The sequence below is a fragment of the Pseudophryne corroboree genome, chromosome 9 (assembly GCF_028390025.1).
Source record: "Pseudophryne corroboree isolate aPseCor3 chromosome 9, aPseCor3.hap2, whole genome shotgun sequence".
Lineage (NCBI taxonomy): Eukaryota > Metazoa > Chordata > Amphibia > Anura > Myobatrachidae > Pseudophryne > Pseudophryne corroboree.
Window position 1 is genome coordinate 191,781,752 of NC_086452.1, and position 11,103 is coordinate 191,792,854.

The following is an 11,103-nucleotide window of genomic DNA, read 5'->3' on the forward strand; positions in this document are numbered from 1 at the left end:
ACCAGTGGTGCAAAAATGTATACTGTACAACAAAATATTATAATTGTGATGATACTTAGTGTACCTTTAAGCTAGGGATGAGCGGGTTCGGTTCCTCGGAATCCGAACCCGCCCGAACTTCATGTTTTTTTACACGGGTCCGAGCGACTCGGATCTTCCCGCCTTGCTCGGTTAACCCGAGCGCGCCCGAACGTCATCATCCCGCTGTCGGATTTTCGCGAGGCTCGGATTCTATCGCGAGACTCGGATTCTATATAAGGAGCCGCGCGTTGCCGCCATTTTCACACGTGCATTGAGATTCATAGGGAGAGTACGTGGCTGGCGTCCTCTCCGTTTATAGAGAAGAGAGTGAGACAGTAGAGAGAGACACAGTAGTAATTTTGGGGAGCATTAGGAGGAGTACTAGTTACTTGCTGAAGTGATAGATAGTGTGACTGTATATTATCTGACTTGTGGGGGAGACACTGACAGTGGGGAGCAGTTAGAGTCTGAGAGCAGGACTCAGGAGTACATATAACGTACAGTGCACACTTTTGCTGCCAGAGTGCCACACTGCCATTGTGACCACACTGACCACCAGTATAATATATATTGTGATTGTCTGCTTAGGAGTACTACTTGCAAGTTGCTGATAGTGTGACCAGTGACCTGACCACCAGTCACCACCAGTTTAATATATGTATATATATATATATATATATATATAATTGTATATAATATATATATAATATTGTATACCACCTACCCGTGGTTTTTTTTTTTCTTTCTTCTTTATACATACTACTATAGTAGCTTACTGTAGCAGTCTGCGGTGCTGCTGAGCTGACTGTGTCCAGCAGGTCTGTCATCAGTCATTACATAATAAATATATATACCTGTCCGGCTGCAGTACTAGTGATATTATATATATATATATTGATTTCATCGCATTATCATCCAGTCTATATTAGCAGCAGACACAGTACGGTTGTCCACGGCTGTAGCTACCTCTGTGTCGGCAGTCGCTCGTCCATCCATAATTGTATACCACCTACCCGTGGTTTTTTTTTTTTCTTTCTTCTTTATACATACTACTATAGTAGCTTACTGTAGCAGTCTGCGGTGCTGCTGAGCTGACAGTGTCCAGCAGGTCCGTCATCAGTCATTACATAATAAATATATATACCTGTCCGGCTGCAGTACTAGTGATATTATATATATATATATATATATTGATTTCATCTCATTATCATCCAGTCTATATTAGCAGCAGACACAGTACGGTAGTCCACGGCTGTAGCTACCTCTGTGTCGGCAGTCGCTCGTCCATCCATAATTGTATACCACCTACCCGTGGTTTTTTTTTTTCTTTCTTCTTTATACATACTACTATAGTAGCTTACTGTAGCAGTCTGCGGTGCTGCTGAGCTGACAGTGTCCAGCAGGTCCGTCATCAGTCATTACATAATAAATATATAATATATACCTGTCCGGCTGCAGTACTAGTGATATTATATATATATATATATATATATTGATTTCATCTCATTATCATCCAGTCTATATTAGCAGCAGACACAGTACGGTAGTCCACGGCTGTAGCTACCTCTGTGTCGGCAGTCGCTCGTCCATCCATAATTGTATACCACCTACCCGTGGTTTTTTTTTTTCTTTCTTCTTTATACATACTACTATAGTAGCTTACTGTAGCAGTCTGCGGTGCTGCTGAGCTGACAGTGTCCAGCAGGTCCGTCATCAGTCATTACATAATAAATATATCTACCTGTCCGGCTGCAGTACTAGTGTGATATAATATATATTGATTTCATCTCATTATCATCCAGTCTATATTAGCAGCAGACACAGTACGGTAGTCCACGGCTGTAGCTACCTCTGTGTCGGCAGTCGCTCGTCCATCCATAATTGTATACCACCTACCCGTGGTTTTTTTTTTCTTTCTTCTTTATACATACTACTATAGTAGCTTACTGTAGCAGTCTGCGGTGCTGCTGAGCTGACAGTGTCCAGCAGGTCCGTCATCAGTCATTACATAATAAATATATCTACCTGTCCGGCTGCAGTACTAGTGTGATATAATATATATTGATTTCATCTCATTATCATCCAGTCTATATTAGCAGCAGACACAGTACGGTAGTCCACGGCTGTAGCTACCTCTGTGTCGGCAGTCGCTCGTCCATCCATAAGTATACTAGTATCCATCTCCATTGTTTACCTGAGGTGCCTTTTAGTTGTGCCTATTAAAATATGGAGAACAAAAATGTTGAGGTTCCAAAATTAGGGAAAGATCAAGATCCACTTCCACCTCGTGCTGAAGCTGCTGCCACTAGTCATGGCCGAGACGATGAAATGCCAGCAACGTCGTCTGCCAAGGCCGATGCCCAATGTCATAGTACAGAGCATGTAAAATCCAAAACACCAAATATCAGTAAAAAAAGGACTCCAAAATCTAAAATAAAATTGTCGGAGGAGAAGCGTAAACTTGCCAATATGCCATTTACCACACGGAGTGGCAAGGAACGGCTGAGGCCCTGGCCTATGTTCATGGCTAGTGGTTCAGCTTCACATGAGGATGGAAGCACTCAGCCTCTCGCTAGAAAAATGAAAAGACTCAAGCTGGCAAAAGCACCGCAAAGAACTGTGCGTTCTTCGAAATCCCAAATCCACAAGGAGAGTCCAATTGTGTCGGTTGCGATGCCTGACCTTCCCAACACTGGACGTGAAGAGCATGCGCCTTCCACCATTTGCACGCCCCCTGCAAGTGCTGGAAGGAGCACCCGCAGTCCAGTTCCTGATAGTCAGATTGAAGATGTCAGTGTTGAAGTACACCAGGATGAGGAGGATATGGGTGTTGCTGGCGCTGGGGAGGAAATTGACAAGGAGGATTCTGATGGTGAGGTGGTTTGTTTAAGTCAGGCACCCGGGGCGACACCTGTTGTCCGTGGGAGGAATATGGCCGTTGACATGCCTGGTGAAAATACCAAAAAAATCAGCTCTTCGGTGTGGAAGTATTTCAACAGAAATCCGGACAACATTTGTCAAGCCGTGTGTTGCCTTTGTCAAGCTGTAATAAGTAGGGGTAAGGACGTTAACCACCTCGGAACATCCTCCCTTATACGTCACCTGCAGCGCATTCATAATAAGTCAGTGACAAGTTCAAAAACTTTGGGCGACAGCGGAAGCAGTCCACTGACCAGTAAATCCCTTCCTCTTGTAACCAAGCTCACGCAAACCACCCCACCAACTCCCTCAGTGTCAATTTCCTCCTTCCCCATGAATGCCAATAGTCCTGCAGGCCATGTCACTGGCAATTCTGACGATTCCTCTCATGCCTGGGATTCCTCCGATGCATCCTTGCGTGTAACGCCTACTGCTGCTGGCGCTGCTGTTGTTGCTGCTGGGAGTCGATGGTCATCCCAGAGGGGAAATCGTAAGACCACTTTTACTACTTCCACCAAGCAATTGACTGTCCAACAGTCCTTTGCGAGGAAGATGAAATATCACAGCAGTCATCCTGCTGCAAAGCGGATAACTGAGGCCTTGGCATCCTGGGTGGTGAGAAACGTGGTTCCGGTATCCATCATTACTGCAGAGCCAACTAGAGACTTGTTGGAGGTACTGTGTCCCCGGTACCAAATACCATCTAGGTTCCATTTCTCTAGGCAGGCGATACCGAAAATGTACACAGACCTCAGAAAAAGAGTCACCAGTGTCCTAAAAAATGCAGCTGTACCCAATGTCCACTTAACCACGGACATGTGGACAAGTGGAGCAGGGCAGGGTCAGGACTATATGACTGTGACAGCCCACTGGGTAGATGTATGGACTCCCGCCGCAAGAACAGCAGCGGCGGCACCAGTAGCAGCATCTCGCAAACGCCAACTCTTTCCTAGGCAGGCTACGCTTTGTATCACCGGTTTCCAGAATACGCACACAGCTGAAAACCTCTTACGGCAACTGAGGAAGATCATCGCGGAATGGCTTACCCCAATTGGACTCTCCTGTGGATTTGTGGCATCGGACAACGCCAGCAATATTGTGTGTGCATTAAATCTGGGCAAATTCCAGCACGTCCCATGTTTTGCACATACCTTGAATTTGGTGGTGCAGAATTTTTTTAAAAACGACAGGGGCATGCAAGAGATGCTGTCGGTGGCCAGAAGAATTGCGGGACACTTTCGGCGTACAGGCACCACGTACAGAAGACTGGAGCAACACCAAAAACGCCTGAACCTGCCCTGCCATCATCTGAAGCAAGAAGTGGTAACGAGGTGGAATTCAACCCTATATATGCTTCAGAGGTTGGAGGAGCAGCAAAAGGCCATTCAAGCCTATACAATTCAGCACGATATAGGAGGTGGAATGCACCTGTCTCAAGCGCAGTGGAGAATGATTTCAACGTTGTGCAAGGTTCTGCTGCCCTTTGAACTTGCCACACGTGAAGTCAGTTCAGACACTGCCAGCCTGAGTCAGGTCATTCCCCTCATCAGGCTTTTGCAGAAGAAGCTGGAGACATTGAAGGAGGAGCTAACACGGAGCGATTCCGCTAGGCATGTGGGACTTGTGGATGGAGCCCTTAATTCGCTTAACAAGGATTCACGGGTGGTCAATCTGTTGAAATCAGAGCACTACATTTTGGCCACCGTGCTCGATCCTAGATTTAAAACCTACCTTGGATCTCTCTTTCCGGCAGACACAAGTCTGCTGGGGTTCAAAGACCTGCTGGTGAGAAAATTGTCAAGTCAAGCGGAACGCGACCTGTCAACATCTCCTCCTTCACATTCTCCCGCAACTGGGGGTGCGAGGAAAAGGCTCAGAATTCCGAGCACACCCGCTGGCGGTGATGCAGGGCAGTCTGGAGCGACTGCTGATGCTGACATCTGGTCCGGACTGAAGGACCTGTCAACGATTACGGACATGTCGTCTACTGTCACTGCATATGATTCTCTCCCCATTGAAAGAATGGTGGAGGATTATATGAGTGACCGCATCCAAGTAGGCACGTCACACAGTCCGTACTTATACTGGCAGGAAAAAGAGGCAATTTGGAGGCCCTTGCACAAACTGGCTTTATTCTACCTAAGTTGCCCTCCCACAAGTGTGTACTCCGAAAGAGTGTTTAGTGCCGCCGCTCACCTTGTCAGCAATCGGCGTACGAGGTTACTTCCAGAAAATGTGGAGAAGATGATGTTCATTAAAATGAATTATAATCAATTCCTCCGTGGAGACATTGACCAGCAGCAATTGCCTCCACAAAGTAGTACACAGGGAGCTGAGATGGTGGATTCCAGTGGGGACGAATTGATAATCTGTGAGGAGGGGGATGTACACGGTGATATATCGGAGGATGATGATGAGGTGGACATCTTGCCTCTGTAGAGCCAGTTTGTGCAAGGAGAGATTAATTGCTTCTTTTTCGGTGGGGGTCCAAACCAACCCGTCATTTCAGTCACAGTCGTGTGGCAGACCCTGTCACTGAAATGATGGGTTGGTTAAAGTGTGCATGTCCTGTTTATACAACATAAGGGTGGGTGGGAGGGCCCAAGGACAATTCCATCTTGCACCTCTTTTTTCTTTAATTTTTCTTTGCGTCATGTGCTGTTTGGGGAGTGTTTTTTGGAAGGGCCATCCTGCGTGACACTGCAGTGCCACTCCTAGATGGGCCAGGTGTTTGTGTCGGCCACTAGGGTCGCTTATCTTACTCACACAGCTACCTCATTGCGCCTCTTTTTTTCTTTGCGTCATGTGCTGTTTGGGGAGTGTTTTTTGGAAGGGCCATCCTGCGTGACACTGCAGTGCCACTCCTAGATGGGCCCGGTGTTTGTGTCGGCCACTAGGGTCGCTTATCTTACTCACACAGCTACCTCATTGCGCCTCTTTTTTTCTTTGCGTCATGTGCTGTTTGGGGAGTGTTTTTTGGAAGGGCCATCCTGCGTGACACTGCAGTGCCACTCCTAGATGGGCCCGGTGTTTGTGTCGGCCACTAGGGTCGCTTATCTTACTCACACAGCTACCTCATTGCGCCTCTTTTTTTCTTTGCGTCATGTGCTGTTTGGGGAGTGTTTTTTGGAAGGGCCATCCTGCGTGACACTGCAGTGCCACTCCTAGATGGGCCCGGTGTTTGTGTCGGCCACTAGGGTCGCTTATCTTACTCACACAGCTACCTCATTGCGCCTCTTTTTTTCTTTGCGTCATGTGCTGTTTGGGGAGTGTTTTTTGGAAGGGCCATCCTGCGTGACACTGCAGTGCCACTCCTAGATGGGCCCGGTGTTTGTGTCGGCCACTAGGGTCGCTTATCTTACTCACACAGCTACCTCATTGCGCCTCTTTTTTTCTTTGCGTCATGTGCTGTTTGGGGAGTGTTTTTTGGAAGGGCCATCCTGCGTGACACTGCAGTGCCACTCCTAGATGGGCCCGGTGTTTGTGTCGGCCACTAGGGTCGCTTATCTTACTCACACAGCTACCTCATTGCGCCTCTTTTTTTCTTTGCGTCATGTGCTGTTTGGGGAGTGTTTTTTGGAAGGGCCATCCTGCGTGACACTGCAGTGCCACTCCTAGATGGGCCAGGTGTTTGTGTCGGCCACTAGGGTCGCTTATCTTACTCACACAGCTACCTCATTGCGCCTCTTTTTTTCTTTGCGTCATGTGCTGTTTGGGGAGTGTTTTTTGGAAGGGCCATCCTGCGTGACACTGCAGTGCCACTCCTAGATGGGCCCGGTGTTTGTGTCGGCCACTAGGGTCGCTTATCTTACTCACACAGCTACCTCATTGCGCCTCTTTTTTTCTTTGCGTCATGTGCTGTTTGGGGAGTGTTTTTTGGAAGGGCCATCCTGCGTGACACTGCAGTGCCACTCCTAGATGGGCCCGGTGTTTGTGTCGGCCACTAGGGTCGCTTATCTTACTCACACAGCTACCTCATTGCGCCTCTTTTTTTCTTTGCGTCATGTGCTGTTTGGGGAGTGTTTTTTGGAAGGGCCATCCTGCGTGACACTGCAGTGCCACTCCTAGATGGGCCAGGTGTTTGTGTCGGCCACTAGGGTCGCTTATCTTACTCACACAGCTACCTCATTGCGCCTCTTTTTTTCTTTGCGTCATGTGCTGTTTGGGGAGTGTTTTTTGGAAGGGCCATCCTGCGTGACACTGCAGTGCCACTCCTAGATGGGCCCGGTGTTTGTGTCGGCCACTAGGGTCGCTTATCTTACTCACACAGCTACCTCGGTGCAAATTTTAGGACTAAAAATAATATTGTGAGGTGTGAGGTATTCAGAATAGACTGAAAATGAGTGGAAATTATGGTTTTTGAGGTTAATAATACTTTGGGATCAAAATGACCCCCAAATTCTATGATTTAAGCTGTTTTTTAGTGTTTTTTGAAAAAAACACCCGAATCCAAAACACACCCGAATCCGACAAAAAAAATTCGGTGAGGTTTTGCCAAAACGCGTTCGAACCCAAAACACGGCCGCGGAACCGAACCCAAAACCAAAACACAAAACCCGAAAAATTTCAGGCGCTCATCTCTACTTATGACACAGACTATGTGTCATAAGTATCTTCTTTGTATGATTTTAATAATTAATCACAGGGGAGGCACGGCCGCGGAACCGAACCCAAAACCAAAACACAAAACCCGAAAAATTTCAAGTGCACATCTCTACTTTAAGCATTAGATAGTAAATCTCAAATCAAGCTTTTTTTTTTCTTTCCTCTGCAAAAATGTGTTCAATATGTAATTTCTAGTAGGCAATCATAATACCAGTACTAGCACTTACTATGATCATTGCCCTGGCTGTCAGGCAATTCAATAGACAACTTTACAATGATTAATTATATTCGATAAAAATCGTACATTCAGTAACATGCTCCAGCTTTGATTATCTTGATATATTTGCCTCAAATCCTTCAAAAACTCTTTTATTAGCATTGTAAACAAACAAAACAGTTTTAAAATGTTTAGAGCATATAAAGTATTGTCACTGGTTATTGTGTAAAAATATGTTAGCGTTTTATGTTTGAAATGTACAATTTTTACCCAATAAATCATCTGTTTTATATATTTCTGGCAGGTTACCATGACTTCTTGTCAGCAGAAACCGTTTTTTTAACATCTTTTGAAGATGTAATAATCTGTATGTAAGTAATAAAAAGAAGTGGTGAGCCTATGGTACAACATAAATATTCAGAGAGCATGGGGGTAATTCAGACCTGAGCGCTCGCTAGCATTTTTTGCAGCGCTGCGATCAGGTCAGAACTGCGCATGCACCGCAATGCGCAGGTGCGTTGCACAGGTACAAAGCTGTTCACCGCTCAGCGATGGGTTTGTGCGAAAAATCCATTCACACGGGTGATTGCAAGGAGATTGACAGGAAGAAGCCATTTGTGGGTGGCAACTGACCGTTTTCTGGGAGTGGTTAGAAAAACACAGGCGTGCCCATGCGTTTGCAGGGAGGGTTCCTGACGTCAATTCCGGTCCCGGACAGGCTGAAGTGTTCGCAGCGGCTGAGTAAGTCCTAGGCTACTCAGAGACTGCACTAGATCTGTTCGTACAGCTCTGCTACACATGCGTTCGCACACTTGCAAAGCGAAAATACACTTCCCTATTGGCAGCGACTATCTGATCGCAGCAGTGTAATAAACCCCTAGGGAGCGATCAGGTCTGAATTAGGCCCCATGTGCGCTGGGCTTTCTTTCTGCCTATATTGTTGTTAACAGTGCTGCCAGTTATTTTATTATTTCGTTATAGTTTTGCGCAATTCCAACCAGTCCTGATTTTCAACAGACAAATACATTTTTAGAGGTGAAGGTGGACGTGAGCAACCCTGGTAAGAGTATTGGTCCTGCTAAGAAAAAAGGGTGTGGCATCTGTATTTCAGTGGGCCGATTACATCATATGTTGTAATAATAATAATAATAATAATAATAATGTTCCCTTCTTCCCTTCTTATATGTTGTATATGATAAAGTGGATACTTTGTAACAAAGATTTTATCTGACTTCAATCTTATTCATATTGTACATTTCTATAATGAAATGTTATGGTCTACACTGCAGAGACCAGTTTTATTTATACAATAGGTTTAGAGCCACATACTGTACTTTCATTTTATGTGTTGGATTTAGGCTTGGGGTACCCTGAGTTTGCATCACATTTCTTTCATCGTTTTCAGTATTTGTCTTTATGTTCTACATTTGTTTTGTTATACAGGAATATTATAAGATTCAGAGAAATATTGTTACTAAATATTAGTTATTTTCACATATGTCCTCTGAGCACAAACCAACCAACCAACCTTCATGCACAACCTAAATATCCAGTTGTATGTACAGCATCTATAAAAAAATAAATGAAAATAAACATTGAAGATTTAAATTTTATTGACAATCTATTTTACTTGTCCATACAAAATAATTTCATTATTCTGTTCAGATCTATTTTTATTGAATTTTTAGCATGTTTTGTTTTATTTTGAATGACATATGCAGCATAATGCTGAACGTAAAGCCAGCAGTTGTCTCTCTTTGTCTCTCTTTGTCTTTCTTTTTTTATATTTGTGTCTCACTTTTTAGCTATGTTTACCATCTACTTTCTGTTTAGCCTCTTCTTCATACAGTAACTTATCATTGCAAATAAATAACATTGTAACCTTGTCTGTTATTGTAAAATTTTTAGGCAATTTCACCTTAGACGTATACTTTGTAGTGTTCCTAGACTGAATTAGCCATTCGTAAAAAATTGGACCCATCTTTTAACTCAAAAATGATTGATTTTGATAAAACTTCACTTTTCTATTTGGTATATATCACAGAATAGGACAGGCTATATGTGCACCATACTACATGGGAGGGGGTAAGTTGTAAACATAAAAACTAATTGTGTGGAGGGCTGTGTGATCTCCAGGCAAGAGGTGGGAGGAGGTGGGACCGTGGTCAATCTGTGTAACGCTGCTGGTCAAATAACAAATGTTGTCAGAAGCTAATTCAACTGTCTAGTTCATAATCCAATGCTAGCAGCTAACTAGATCATTGTAGCAGCTCCCCCAGTACCCACAACAGATTTAGGGGTAAATGTATTATAGCGGCATGGATCGTGCCGATATAACACTTCCTGGCGAAGCAATAAGGGATATCGACCAGATGTATTTACATCTTGTCTTCCGAAGCGGGGGAGTGAATATTCCCCCCTCCGGCGATGTCAGTCTGAGCGCACAGAGCATCAGTGCTGATGCGCTGTGTCTCCCTGCCTAGCCGGCTCCACTGGGCATGTGCGGGATCTCGCTACTCACGGGAGATCCCCTACGCAGTCCGGAACCGGCACCCTGCCACAGCCAGGGAAAGCTTGGACATCGTCACCTGCAGCTGTCAAAATCGATAGCTGCAGGTGGCAAAATGGTCAACGTTGCTGACTATTCATACATTGACAACGCATATTGGCGTGCTATTTTATAGATAGTAGTGTCGATATGGACATGGGCGCATAGTGCTCCTGTCATGTACTGCACATAACGTGCGCTGATACCGCTTCTACTCCATAATGATGGATGATACATTTACCGCATGGTTCTAGTCAGGTGTATATGACAGTTTCCTTGTCTACCACAGTCAGGATTATGTGACCTAATGTCCTACTGTACCCAGTGTGCACACACCTACAGAAATATATAACCACACAGATGTGTGTGTGTGTGTGTGTGTGTGTATGTATGTGTGTGTGTGTGTATATATATATATATATATACCAACAAATAGAAAACCACAGCACTCGCCACCCCAGAAGCGGGGTGCAGTATCCGCACTCGCCACTAATAGGGTGGGGTGCATGTAGCCCATGGCCACCTACTCAAAAATATAGAAACAAAAAGTTCAGCACTCACCAAAATGAGCTCAATTTTCCTCACAACATCAATGAATAAATGAATAAATGATGGGGGTTTAGTTAGTGAATTGGCCAATGCACGGAAGCCTGCATACCGCTCGCCAAGGTACCCCACCTTCATGCAGGTCCTACACTATCACGTTAGTTTTGTCACTGCCTGGCGATCCCTGTCGCCGGCGGCCGACACACCTGCACATTGCGGTTCATACGCATGCGCTGTTCAGAACCGA